Genomic DNA, 7876 nt, shown 5'->3' with positions numbered 1-7876 from the left:
CGGGAGATTGTGTCCACTCTGTGACCGGGTGTTTGTGTCCACACTGAGGCCGGGAATTTGAGTCTCACACTGAGTCCGGCAGTTTGAGTCCCACACTGAGGCCGGGAGTTTGAGTCCACACTGAGACTGGGAGTTAGAGTCCCAGACTGAGTCCGGGAGTTTGAGTCCCACACTAAGACCGGGAGTTTGTGTCCACACTGAGGCCGGGGGTTTGAGTCCCACACTGAGTCCGGGAGTTTGAGTCCCACACTGAGACCGGGGGTTTGGGTCCCACACTGAGACCAGGAGTTTGAGTCCCACACTGAGGCCGGGAGTTTGAGTCCCACTCTGAGACCGGGGGATTGAGTCCACACTGAGACCAGGAGTTTGTGTCCACACTGACACTGGGAGTTTGAGTCTACACTGAGTCCGGGCGTTTGAGTCCCACACTGAGTCCGGGAGTTTGAGTCCCACACTGAGTCTGGGAGTTTGAGTCCACACTGAGACCGGGAGATTGAGTCCACTCTGAGACCGGGAGTTTGTGTCCACACTGAGACCGGGATTTTGAGACTACACTAAGTTTGAGTCCCACACTGAGGCTGGGAGTTTGAGTCCCACACTGAGTCCGGGAGTTTGAGTCCCACACTGAGGCCGGGAGTTTGAGTCCACACTGAGACTGGGAGTTTGAATCCCACACTGAGACCGGGAGTTAGAGTCCACACTGAGTCTGGGAGTTTGAGTCTACACTGAGTCCGGGTGTTTGTGTCCACACTGAGTCCGGGAGTTTGAGTCCACACTGAGACCGGGAGTTTGATCCCCACACTGAGACCGGGAGTTTGGGTCCCACACTGAGACCGGGAGTTTGAGTCCCACACTGAGACCGGGATTTTGAGTTTACACTGAGTCTGGGAGTTTGAGTCCACACTGAGGCCGGGAGATTGTGTCCACTCTGTGACCGGGTGTTTGTGTCCACACTGAGGCCGGGAATTTGAGTCCCACACTGAGACCGGGAGTTTGAGTCCCACACTGAGTCTGGGAGTTTGAGTCCACACTGAGACTGGGAGATTGAGTCCACTCTGAGACCGGGAGTTTGTGTCCACACTGAGACCGGGATTTTGAGACTACACTAAGTTTGAGTCCCACACTGAGACCGGGAGTTTGAGTCCCACACTGAGACCGGGAGTTTGAGTCCCACACTGAGGCCGGGAGTTTGAGTCCCACACTGAGACCGGGAGTTTGAGTCCCACACTGAGACCGGGATTTTGAGTCTACACTGAGTCTGGGAGTTTGAGTCCACACTGAGGCCGGGAGATTGTGTCCACTCTGTGACCGGGTGTTTGTGTCCACACTGAGGCCGGGAATTTGAGTCCCACACGGAGACCGGGAGTTTGAGTCCCACACTGAGTCTGGGAGTTTGAGTCCACACTGAGACTGGGAGATTGAGTCCACTCTGAGACCGGGAGTTTGTGTCCACACTGAGACCGGGATTTTGAGACTACACTAAGTTTGAGTCCCACACTGAGACCGGGAGTTTGATTCCCACACTGAGACCGGGTGTTTGAGTCCCACACTGAGGCCGGGAGTTTGAGTCCCACACTGAGACCGGGAGTTTGAGTCTGCACTGAGGCTGGGAGTTTGAGTCCCTCACTGAGTCTGGGAGTTTGAGTCCCACACTGAGGCCGGGAGTTTGAGTCCACACTGAGACTGGGAGTTTGAATCCCACACTGAGACCGGGAATTAGAGTCCACACTGAGTCTGGGAGTTTGAGTCTACACTGAGTCCGGGTGTTTGTGTCCACACTGAGTCCGGGAGTTTGAGTCCACACTGAGACCGGGAGTTTGATCCCCACACTGAGACCGGGAGTTTGGGTCCCACACTGAGACCGGGAGTTTGAGTCCCACACTGAGACCGTGAGTTTGAGTCTGCACTGAGTCAGTGAGTTTGAGTCCACACTGAGACCGGGATTTTGAGTCTACACTGAGTCTGGGAGTTTGAGTCCACACTGAGGCCGGGTGATTGTGTCCACTCTGTGACCGGGTGTTTGTGTCCACACTGAGGCCGGGAATTTGAGTCCCACACTGAGTCCGGGAGTTTGAGTCCCACACTGAGGCCGGGGGTTTGAGTCCACACTGAGACTGGGAGTTAGAGTCCCAGACTGAGTCCGGGAGTTTGAGTCCACACTGAGACCGGGAGTTTGGGTCCCACACTGAGACCGGGAGATTGAGTCCCACACTGAGACCGGGAGTTTGAGTCCACACTGAGTCCGGGAGTTTCAGTCCCACACTAAGACCGGGAGTTTGTGTCCACACTGAGGCCGGGGGTTTGAGTCCCACACTGAGTCCGGGAGTTTGAGTCCCACACTGAGACCGGGGGTTTGGGTCCCACACTGAGACCGGGAGTTTGAGTCCCACACTGAGACCGGGAGTTTGGGTCACACACTGAGACCGGGAGATTGAGTCCCACACTGAGACCGGGTGTTTGAGTCTGCACTGAGTCAGGGAGTTTGAGTCCACACGGAGACCGGGATTTTGAGTTTAAACTGAGTCTGGGAGTTTGAGTCCCACACTGAGACCGGGAGTTTGAGTCCCACACTGAGACTGGGAGATTGAGTCCACACTGAGACCAGGAGTTTGAGTCCACTCTGAGACCGGGAGATTGAGTCCACACTGAGACCAGGAGTTTGTGTCCACACTGACACTGGGAGTTTGAGTCTACACTGAGTCCGGGCGTTTGAGTCCCACACTGAGTCCGGGAGTTTGAGTTCACACTGAGACCGGGAGTTTGGGTCCCACACTGAGTCCGGGCATTTGAGTCCCACACTGAGTCCGGGAGTTTGAGTCCCACACTGAGTCTGGGAGTTTGAGTCCACACTGAGACCGGGAGATTGAGTCCACTCTGAGACCGGGAGTTTGTGTCCACACTGAGACCGGGATTTTGAGACTACACTAAGTTTGAGTCCCACACTGAGACCGGGAGTTTGAGTCCCACACTGAGACCGGGAGTTTGTGTCCCACACTGAGACCGGGAGTTTGAGTCCCACACTGAGGCCGGGAGTTTGAGTCCCACACTGAGACCGGGAGTTGAGTCCCATACTGAGACCGGGAGTTTGAGTCTACACTGAGTCCGGGTGTTTGTGTCCACACTGAGTCCGGGAATTTGAGTCCACACTGAGACCGGGAGTTTGATCCCCACACTGAGACCGGGAGTTTGGGTCCCACACTGAGACCGCGAGTTTGAGTCCCACACTGAGACCGGGAGTTTGAGTCTGCACTGAGTCAGGGAGTTTGAGTCCACACTGAGACCGGGATTTTGAGTCTACACTGAGTCTGGGAGTTTGAGTCCACACTGAGGCCGGGAGATTGTGTCCACTCTGTGACCGGGTGTTTGTGTCCACACTGAGGCCGGGAATTTGGGTCCCACACTGAGTACGGGAGTTTGAGTTCACACTGAGTCTGGGAGTTTGAGTCCACACTGAGACTGGGAGATTGAGTCCACTCTGAGACCGGGAGTTTGTGTCCACACTGAGACCGGGATTTTGAGACGACACTAAGTTTGAGTCCCACACTGAGACCGGGAGTTTGAGTCCCACACTGAGACCGGGAGTTTGAATCCCACACTGAGGCCGGGAGTTTGAGTCCCACACTGAGACCGGGAGTTTGAGTCTGCACTGAGGCTGGGAGTTTGAGTCCCTCACTGAGTCTGGGAGTTTGAGTCCCACACTGAGGCCGGGAGTTTGAGTCCACACTGAGACTGGGAGTTTGAATCCCACACTGAGACCGGGAGTTAGAGTCCACACTGAGTTTCGGAGTTTGAGTCTACACTGAGTCCGGGTGTTTGTGTCCACACTGAGTCCAGGAGTTTGAGTCCACACTGAGACCGGGAGTTTGATCCCCACACTGAGACCGGGAGTTTGGGTCCCACACTGAGACCGGGAGTTTGAGTCCCACACTGAGACCGGGAGTTTGAGTCTGCACTGAGTCAGGGAGTTTGAGTCCACACTGAGACCGGGATTTTGAGTCTACACTGAGTCTGGGAGTTTGAGTCCACACTGAGGCCGGGAGATTGTGTCCACTCTGTGACCGGGTGTTTGTGTCCACACTGAGGCCGGGAATTTGAGTCTCACACTGAGACCGGGAGTTTGAGTCCCACACTGAGGCCGGGAGTTTGAGTCCACAAAGAGACTGGGAGTTAGAGTCCCAGACTGAGTCCGGGAGTTTGAGTCCACACTGAGACCGGGAGTTTGGGTCCCACACTGAGACCGGGAGATTGAGTCCCACACTGAGACCGGGAATTTGAGTCCACACTGAGTCCGGGAGTTTGAGTCCCACACTGAGACCGGGAGTTTGTGTCCACACTGAGGCCGGGGGTTTGAGTCCCACACTGAGTCCGGGAGTTTGAGTCCCACACTGAGACCGGGAGTTTGAGTCCCACACTGAGGCCGGGAGTTTGAGTCCCACACTGAGTCCGGGAGTTTGAGTCCCACACTGAGACCGGGAGTTTGGGTCCCACACTGAGACCGGGAGTTTGAGTCCCACACTGCGGCTGGGAGTTTGAGTCCCACACTGAGACCGGGAGTTTGAGTCCCACACTGAGACTGGGATATTGAGTCCACACTGAGACCAGGAGTTTGAGTCCACTCTGAGACCGGGAGATTGAGTCCACACTGAGACCAGGAGTTTGTGTCCACACTGACACTGGGAGTTTGAGTCTACACTGAGTCCGGGCGTTTGAGTCCCACACTGAGTCCGGGAGTTTGAGTTCACACTGAGACCGGGAGTTTGGGTCCCACACTGAGACCGGGAGTTTGAGTCCCACACTGAGTCTGGGAGTTTGAGTCCACACTGAGACCGGGAGATTGAGTCCACTCTGAGACCGGGAGTTTGTGTCCACACTGATACTGGGAGTTTGAGTCGACACTGAGTCCGGGGGTTTGAGTCTACACTGAGTCTGGGAGTTTGAGTCTACACTGAGACCGGGGGTTTGAGTCCACACTGAGTCCAGGGATTTGAGTCTACACTGAGACCGGGAGTTTGAGTCCACACTGAGTCTGGGAGTTTGATTCTAAACTGTGTCCGGGAGTTTGTGTCCACACTGAGGCCGGGGGTTTGAGCCCCACACTGAATCTGGGTGTTTGAATCCCACACTGAGACCGGGAGTTTGAGTCCCACACTGAGGGCGGGAGTTTGAGTCTGCACTGAGTCAGGGAGTTTGAGTCTACACTGAGACCGGGGGTTTGAGTCCACACTGAGTCCAGGGATTTGAGTCTACACTGAGACCGGGAGTTTGAGTCCACACTGAGTCTGGGAGTTTGATTCTAAACTGTGTCCGGGAGTTTGTGTCCACACTGAGGCCGGGGGTTTGAGCCCCACACTGAATCTGGGTGTTTGAATCCCACACTGAGACCGGGAGTTTGAGTCCCACACTGAGGGCGGGAGTTTGAGTCTGCACTGAGTCAGGGAGTTTGAGTCCACACGGAGACCGGGATTTTGAGTTTAAACTGAGTCTGGGAGTTTCAGTCTGCACTGAGGCCGGGAGATTCAGTCCACACTGAGACCGGGTGTTTGAGTCCACACTGAGTCCGGGAGTTTGAGTCCACTCTGAGACCGGGAGATTGAGTCCACACTGAGACCAGGAGTTTGTGTCCACACTGACACTGGGAGTTTGAGTCTACACTGAGTCCGGGAGTTTGAGTCCCACACTGAGTCCGGGAGTTTGAGTCCCACACTGAGTCTGGGAGTTTGAGTCCACACTGAGACCGGGAGATTGAGTCCACTCTGAGACCGGGAGTTTGTGTCCACACTGAGACCGGGATTTTGAGACTACACTAAGTTTGAGTCCCACACTGAGACCGGGAGTTTGGGTCCCACACTGAGACCGGGAGTTTGAGTCCCACACTGAGGCCGGGAGTTTGAGTCCCACACTGAGACCGGGAGTTTGAGTCCACACTGAGTCTGGGAGTTTGAGTCCACACTGAGACCGGGATTTTGAGTCTACACTGAGTCTGGGAGTTTGAGTCCACACTGAGGCCGGGAGATTGTGTCCACTCTGTGACCGGGTGTTTGTGTCCACACTGAGGCCGGGAATTTGAGTCCCACACTGAGTCCGGGAGTTTGAGTCCCACACTGAGGCCGGGAGTTTGAGTCCACACTGAGACTGGGAGTTAGAGTCCCAGACTGAGTCCGGGAGTTTGAGTCCACACTGAGACCGGGAGTTTGGGTCCCACACTGAGACCGGGAGATTGAATCCCACACTGAGACCGGGAGTTTGAGTCCACACTGAGTCCGGGAGTTTGAGTCCCACACTGAGACCGGGAGTTTGTGTCCACACTGAGACCGGGATTTTGAGACTACACTAAGTTTGAGTCCCACACTGAGACCGGGAGTTTGATTCCCACACTGAGACCGGGTGTTTGAGTCCCACACTGAGGCCGGGAGTTTGAGTCCCACACTGAGACCGAGAGTTTGAGTCTGCACTGAGGCTGGGAGTTTGAGTCCCTCACTGAGTCTGGGAGTTTGAGTCCCACACTGAGGCCGGGAGTTTGAGTCCACACTGAGACTGGGAGTTTGAATCCCACACTGAGACCGGGAATTAGAGTCCACACTGAGTCTGGGAGTTTGAGTCTACACTGAGTCCGGGTGTTTGTGTCCACACTGAGTCCGGGAGTTTGAGTCCACACTGAGACCGGGAGTTTGATCCCCACACTGAGACCGGGAGTTTGGGTCCCACACTGAGACCGGGAGTTTGAGTCCCACACTGAGACCGGGAGTTTGAGTCTGCACTGAGTCAGGGAGTTTGAGTCCACACTGAGACCGGGATTTTGAGTCTACACTGAGTCTGGGAGTTTGAGTCCACACTGAGGCCGGGTGATTGTGTCCACTCTGTGACCGTGTGTTTGTGTCCACACTGAGGCCGGGAATTTGAGTCCCACACTGAGTCCGGGAGTTTGAGTCCCACACTGAGGCCGGGGGTTTGAGTCCACACTGAGACTGGGAGTTAGAGTCCCAGACTGAGTCCGGGAGTTTGAGTCCACACTGAGACCGGGAGTTTGGGTCCCACACTGAGACCGGGAGATTGAGTCCCACACTGAGACCGGGAGTTTGAGTACACACTGAGTCCGGGAGTTTGAGTCCCACACTAAGACCGGGAGTTTGTGTCCACACTGAGGCCGGGGGTTTGAGTCCCACACTGAGTCCGGGAGTTTGAGTCCCACACTGAGACCGGGGGTTTGGGTCCCACACTGAGACCGGGAGTTTGAGTCCCACACTGAGTCCGGGAGTTTGGGTCACACACTGAGACCGGGAGATTGAGTCCCACACTGAGACCGGGTGTTTGAGTCTGCACTGAGTCAGGGAGTTTGAGTCCACACGGAGACCAGGATTTTGAGTTTAAACTGAGTCTGGGAGTTTGAGTCCCACACTGAGACCGGGAGTTTGAGTCCCACACTGAGACTGGGAGATTGGGTCCACACTGAGACCAGGAGTTTGAGTCCACTCTGAGACCGGGAGATTGAGTCCACACTGAGACCAGGAGTTTGTGTCCACACTGACACTGGGAGTTTGAGTCTACACTGAGTCCGGGCGTTTGAGTCCCACACTGAGTCCGGGAGTTTGAGTTCACACTGAGACCGGGAGTTTGTGTCCACACTGAGACCGGGATTTTGAGACTACACTAAGTTTGAGTCCCACACTCAGACCGGGAGTTTGAGTCCCACACTGAGACCGGGAGTTTGTGTCCCACACTGAGACCGGGAGTTTGAGTCCCACACTGAGGCCGGGAGTTTGAGTCCCACACTGAGACCGGGAGTTGAGTCCCATACTGAGACCGGGAGTTTGAGTCTACACTGAGTCCGGGTGTTTGTGTCCACACTGAGTCCGGGAATTTGAGTCCACACTGAGAC

This window comes from Chiloscyllium punctatum, chromosome 18 (genome assembly GCF_047496795.1).
Source record: "Chiloscyllium punctatum isolate Juve2018m chromosome 18, sChiPun1.3, whole genome shotgun sequence".
Lineage (NCBI taxonomy): Eukaryota > Metazoa > Chordata > Chondrichthyes > Orectolobiformes > Hemiscylliidae > Chiloscyllium > Chiloscyllium punctatum.
Note: the sequence above shows the minus strand (reverse complement) of the source record.